Source organism: Podarcis muralis, chromosome 2 (genome assembly GCF_964188315.1).
Source record: "Podarcis muralis chromosome 2, rPodMur119.hap1.1, whole genome shotgun sequence".
Taxonomy (NCBI): domain Eukaryota; kingdom Metazoa; phylum Chordata; class Lepidosauria; order Squamata; family Lacertidae; genus Podarcis; species Podarcis muralis.
The window spans coordinates 31813543-31820124 of NC_135656.1; the positions used below are offsets into that span (position 1 = coordinate 31813543).

Genomic DNA, 6582 nt, shown 5'->3' on the forward strand with positions numbered 1-6582 from the left:
AGTAGCAGACTAGCCTTTCCTTTGTCTAAAGATGGGTCTGCTCCGTTACCTTCTGACGCCATGTTTCCCCGCTTCCTACTAAGCCTGGGGAATTTTGTAGCTGCTGTTCCCTAAGAGGCAATGGAGAATGCGAAGACTTCCCCTCCCTAGGGATGGGGACCTTCTCCCCAGTCCCGGTCATTCTTTTTCTTTCAATTTGCAACGTTTTCTGGTAACATCTTAAAAAATTGCCCTGTACAGATATTGTCCACGGTGTTTTGTTTTGTTTTTACCCCATTTTGCAGGCGGGGTGAGGCGGGACCGGAGAGGATGTCACACGTGCCTGTCAATGTAATTCATTTTTTAATATGATTACTATCAACCTCATATTGCAGGTCGGGAGGGTTGAGAAGGAAAGCGGTTTATGGCAGCCCTTTAGTGTTGCCCGCTGGGTGTTGTTAATCCTCAAATTGCTAAATTGCCTCTCCTCAAGCAAGTGCCTAGAAGAAAGAAAAACCCAAGTTCAACTGAGTGGGGTACCCATATTCCATTCATTTGCACGCTGGCCCTTTTGCGCTTTTACCCGTCTTCACAAATGATCTCAAATAAAATAAACTGTCCTTGAGGGACACCGGTCATGGGTGATTCTTACTGGCAACATTCAGGTAAACATCTCTGGTACTTTAATGGTCCATTCTTACACTTCCATAATCCCATTGTTACTGGACATCCCCTCTTAAAAAAGAAAGAAATAAAAAAGACAGTTCTCAGCTCTGACCTGCTCAGTGAATTCAGATCATCATCACAGGACTGAAAACAAGCTATTTGATATCGTATTTGCTGGATTCTGAATCAGTGTGCAGTCAGTATTTACCTTTATGCATGTCCAAGGTAGTTCACACAAATAAATAAATAAAACAGTAAAATAAACAAACAGCAGTGAAATATCAGGCTAAAAAGCCTAGGGGAATATTTTTATTTAATTATATGAAGAAAGTATTCTGCAGCATGTTGTAAAATAAAAAATATGCCCTTTTCCCTTATGGGGTATCCAAGAGCCCATATAGAGTCCTTACATAGGTTCCCTATTGGTAGGAGAAAATAACAGAGGCCAACCAGAGAATATTGAGAAGCAAAGCAGCTAGTAAGCTTGATCTTTATTGATCTGTTGCAACAGGGTACTCCCCTCACACACAGGAGAGGAGGAGGGCCCTCAAAAATGCTGTGCAAGACCATAAAATTCCTATCGCAAGCACCATATCATAAAACATATCAGGGGGGTACACACTATAACACAATATTGTTTAATTTAAACTTAGTAATAAAGAAGTATTACCTTTATTAAATATCTATACTGCCCAGTACCCATGGATCTTAGAGGGGGTTCACAACATAAGCAAACACATGCATCAATGTAGGGCCCAGGTAAGCCTCCATAAGGAATAAATTTTATAAGCAGGGTTGGTGCAACTGATAAAGCCCTCCTTTGTCACCACTGGTGACCAGGAATTCCACATAGGCGAGGAGGGACAGAGTGTTATTTCACCTTTGTCAAGTGACTCAGCTTCCATACTTGGAGGATGGGGAGTAATGTCCTCCATAGTCAGTGTGGAAATTAGCTTGGATGGGGAGGAAGTGAAGCCGCCTCTGCAGCCTCCACAAACACAGCAGACTGGTGACAGTGTTTCTCCTTTGCCTGCCAGCTGTGCTTCTAGCCTGCTATTCTTCACCAGCCTAATTCTGATTTGTAAAAAGGGCCCTGGTAACTTTCGAGGTCTTAGTAACAAGGCTGGCATTGGATTCTGTAACACTTGTGTTGGAACACCACACCACATTTCCAAACACAACAGATGACGTGCTACTTGAGGTCTGCCGCTTGACAGAATTTCCTACTCTACAGCCGGCAGGATTCCTGTTAATCTACCACCCAGCTTTTTGTGCAAATAAAATTGGCTGCTTCGGAACATTCCAGAACATTCCTGTCCCTGTGACATCACTTCCTGCCTGTCACACAGCTAGAATCTCCCCCTGGCCCATTCAGGCCAGTCTGCGACTGCTGGCCTCTCCCTGTCAATGTTGAGCCGCAAGCAGCTGGTGCAGGCAGCACAGCTAGCAGAACAATGTGGCAGGTACAAGGACATGGCCACTGCCATGAGGCAGCTTGTGATGGAAGGGAAAGACCCACTAACCCACGAGGAGAAGACCCTGCTTTCTGAGGCCTACAAGCTCCTAACACAGGAGCGGTGCTCTTCTTGGCGACGGCTAAAGCACTCCGTGGAGCAAGGGGTGGGAAAGCAGAAGGAACAAGCACAAGCTTACCGCGAGACCATAAAGAAGGAGCTGGAAGCAGAGTGTTGGGAGATCCTCAGCCTCTTAGACCACGTACTGCTGAAGCACTGCAGTGACACAGATTATGAAAGCCTGGCGTTTTACCTGAAGATGAAAGGGGACAACTACCGCTTCTTAGCTGAGGTGGCCCTGCCCGATGTCAAGGAGACGCTTGTGAAATCTGCGCAGAAAGTTTATGGGAAGGCTCAGGAAATCAGTCAGTGGCATTTGGAACCTACTCATCCGTTGGCTTTGGCTGTGGCTCTGAATTACTCCATCCTTTATTATGAGGTTCTCAACAACCCTCAGCAGGCAACCAAACTGGCCAAGGCTGCGTTTGATAAGGCAATCGCTGGACTGGAGACTCTCAGCCTAGAGTATTACAAGGAATCCACAGTCATCATGCAGCACCTGAGGGACAACATCGTGCAGTGGACTGGTACCCAACCACAGCAGGAGGAGACCAATGGGGGAGAGCTTGAAGGCTAATAACTGGAGTCCTGAAACTAGCATTTTAACCACAGTGAAATGAACCATAGAATCCAATGAGGAGCAGCAACAATACAGACTCCCTTAGCCTTTGTACAGTATTACATTTGCCAGGTACCAGACCCATTCCATAGATGACTAATGTAAATGCAGGTGTCCCTGCTAGAAATAATAGCCCATTCCTAATGCACTTTGGCTGTACTGCTGTAAAGGTTTAAATCTTACAGGATATTATGTAATGCTAGGGACTAACAAAAAAATTAAATCTTGCCATCGCACCCTGATCCTCTTCTTCGTGCCATTTACTACTTCCTGCTTGAGAGTAGATGAAATACATGCTTCAGATAGACTACTGGCAACAACTAGAAGAAATTGGCAGAACAGACTGGTATCTTTCAGTGTGTTAAGACATATACTGTGGAGAATGTTCAGAGATGGGTAAACACACACACACACACACACACACACACACACACACACACACGGGTAAACACTGTGTTATGGCTTTGGTTAATGCTGGAAGGAACCATGGTAACTTAGTACTTTGTGCAAAATACTTTTGCAGAGCTTAAGAGTTGAATCACCAACTGTTTGAAAAAAACCACTCCTGTGACATTAGATTAATACTGTTATAACATGGTCAGGGTGACTGAGTCACAGCAAGAGGCACTGGTTGTTTCTAAACATACATTTCCCCCATTAAAATTAAGCACTGGAATGTGAACCATTCTAAATTCTTAGACATAATTAAAAAGGTTTTGAAATGCTTACAATCTCTCAGATAATCAGCATGTAGGTTTATTCTGATATTGCATTTTAGATAGGGAAAATGTATTAAATGCATGTTTTCAGCAGGGGCCCATTATGAGGATGCATGTACCGGTATATTAACTAAGTCCTGAATACCATTCAAAAACATGGTACAGCAACTCAGAATGAAAGGAGAGTCAGTGAAACACTTTATTTTTTAGATTCATTTTCTATAAAAGAAATGTGGTAGTTGCTAAACCAGTAAGTGCCAACATCATTTGCTCAAAGCGAAAACTCGTACATAAGCAAATTGAGCATGGCTAAATTGACAAATTGACAAATTGACACTTGTACAAAAAGAAGTACATGTGAACAAAGCAGAAGATCTTAAGGCCCCAATTAAGTCTGGAAAACTGACACCACCTCCTTATGCACTGCAGGGCTTGAGTTTATTCTCCTGTGCCTCAAAACCACCTTCAAGCCTTTACTGACGCTCAATCAGACATCACAGCTAGTTGCAGACTTGAGAGCTGTGGTGTTTTAAAGATATTAGAATCATAGAGTCGGAAAGGACCACAAGGGTCACCTAATCCAACCCCCTGCAATGTAGGAATCTTATGCCCAGTGTGGGTCTCAAACCCATGACCCTGAAATTAAGAGTCTCGTGCTCCAACAACTGAGCTATACTGGGTTCAGTGCTCCTTCAGTGCTGCGTAGAGAGGCAGTTGGGTGTTCCAAGGTTTTTCCACAATTGAGAATTAAAAAAACCACACTTCTAAAAATTGCTATTTCTCATTATCATTTATTCAATTTCTATACCACCCTTCTTTAGATGATCACAGGGTGGTTTACAATAAAATATTTATTTCTGGGGGGGGAAATATTTCACTGGGAATGCTCCGCATTCAGAAATAGCAGCAAAGGCTGCAGCAGTCTAATCATGCACAAACAATTCAACACTCCAAGCACTTCACTTCTCGCCAATGCTCTGCACAGACAATAAGCAGGTATACTCTATAGCAGGGATAGCCACCATGGTGCCCTCTAGATGGGGTTGGACTACAACTTCCACTATCCCTGCCCATTAGCCATACTAGTTGAGAGTGATGGGAGCTGGAGTCCAGCATCCATAGAGCACCACAAAACACCTGCTCTATAGCTTAGAATGGGAAATTATGTGTCAAAGAAACCAAATTCAGAAAGAAGTATGCAAATGTGCATAAAAATACCGGTAATTTGCATTATTTCCATAGGGTGAGAGTTGACTGTCCCTGTGGAACCTCAGGGGCCACTCACCTTGCCCTAGTTCCACCCCCAAAGCAATTCAGAAGGTAGAACTGGGTTATTAAGGGTTTCTTTTAAAAACTCCTGAGCAGGCGGCTTTGAAGTTGGAGGTGCTGCTTAAGCAGCTTCCCTGCACACAAAGAAAGCTTGTTTGCAGGGAAGCTGTTTGCAAAACAGCAGTGACTAGCGCCACACAGGATCTGCTTCAGGAAGCAGGAAGGAGGACAGGCCTGGCAGGAGAGCACCTCGCTCCACCATGAAGATGGAGCCACCCAGTAGGTTCCTCCTTTTTGCAGTTTCTCCTTTTTGCAGCTTGCCTCTCCTTCCTGCCTGATGCCCCACCCCCATCCCAACAGTCCTGGATGACACTGGGCTACTTAATCCAACCTACAGAGATCTGAGGCTGTCTCAATCCAACTCAAACAAGGTCCAGGTTCCTCTGACTAGTTCAGTTTGCGCTTGAGATTCAGGTCTCAGGACAAATCCAGTACACAGTCCTACGTACTGTGGGTGGACAATACCAAACACAATTTAGTTGAGTATCGCCCCATTGTCAATTTTTTTGAGAGAGTTGCATATTTATTTCTATTGTGATACAAGCAGTGTGAACAATGAGGAAAGGCTGATCTGAGGCAATTGTAAGCCCATTCCTAATGGGCTTACAATTGCTGCATCCAGTACTCCCTGACTCTGCAATTACCAGTGTTTAAAAAGGGATAAATTCTCCAGTTCCAAATCTGATTTCATACCATCATGCTTTGGAAAAGGTTCATAGAACATACTGTCTTCCAATTTCAGCATTTAGATAAGAATTTTGTCAAAGTAAGAGATGCATCCAGTATAGGAGTGCCTGACATGGAGACAATGGTACATGCAGCTGCCACTATAGGATCCAAGAGGAGTTGTACCAATAGGCTAATAACCATAATCACAACTGTTCTGCTGAGGCTTGTTACATATGAACACATCTTGCAGTCATGCTTCCTAAAGGAACATTATATATACTGGGTACAAAGGCTGTAAAAACACAGCAATTATTATAAGAGCAAAGGATAATTCCTTTTGCTTTGTGAAGAAAGGGTGGATGTGATACTTCTTCAGAAAGGATGATAGTAAAACGTACATTACTTTCATCTTTACCAGAGCTGCTCACTTAAGTGTTTTCCAAAAACTGTTTCCTAGCATATCATCCCTTAAGACTTTACACAGAAATACTCTCATTTTAGGGATCTGACTATGGTCAAATCCACACTGTTTAAAACACTCTTAAAACACTGTTTAAAGCACTCTTGTACCGCTTTAACAGTCATGGTTTTCCCCAAAGAATCCTGGGAACTGTGGAGTGCTCTCCGGGCAGATGTCAAAGAGTTAAAGAACTATTTAATTCTTCATAGACATCTGAAGGCAGCCCTGTTTCAGGAAGGTTTTAATGTTTGATGCTGTAGTTGTTGTTTTCCTGTGTTTATCATGGAAGCCTCCCAGAATGGCAGGGTCAACCCAGTCAGATGGGCAGGGTATAAGAAATAAATTGCTGCTGTTGTTTGTTAAGGATGCTGAGAGTTGTTAAGAGGCCCTTAACAAACTGTCTTCATGACTAATAAAGTAGTATGAGTTCCTTAAATGGATGTGTGTTACCTTCATTTTTTTATGATCGCAAAGGTGGGGTAGATTCTTTGAGAGGCCTGATAAACTGATAGTTTGTCAACATTTCAGTTATTACTTATTTCATCTCAGGGCTGCACACACAGGGTT

At 43.2% G+C, this 6582-nt stretch overlaps 1 pseudogene; it reads left to right on the top strand.

The window, feature by feature from the left end:
- Positions 1-1780: 1780 nt before the first annotated feature.
- On the top strand, positions 1781-5732 carry LOC114589716 (14-3-3 protein gamma pseudogene; annotated as a pseudogene).
- The last annotated feature ends 850 nt before the right edge of the window (positions 5733-6582 follow it).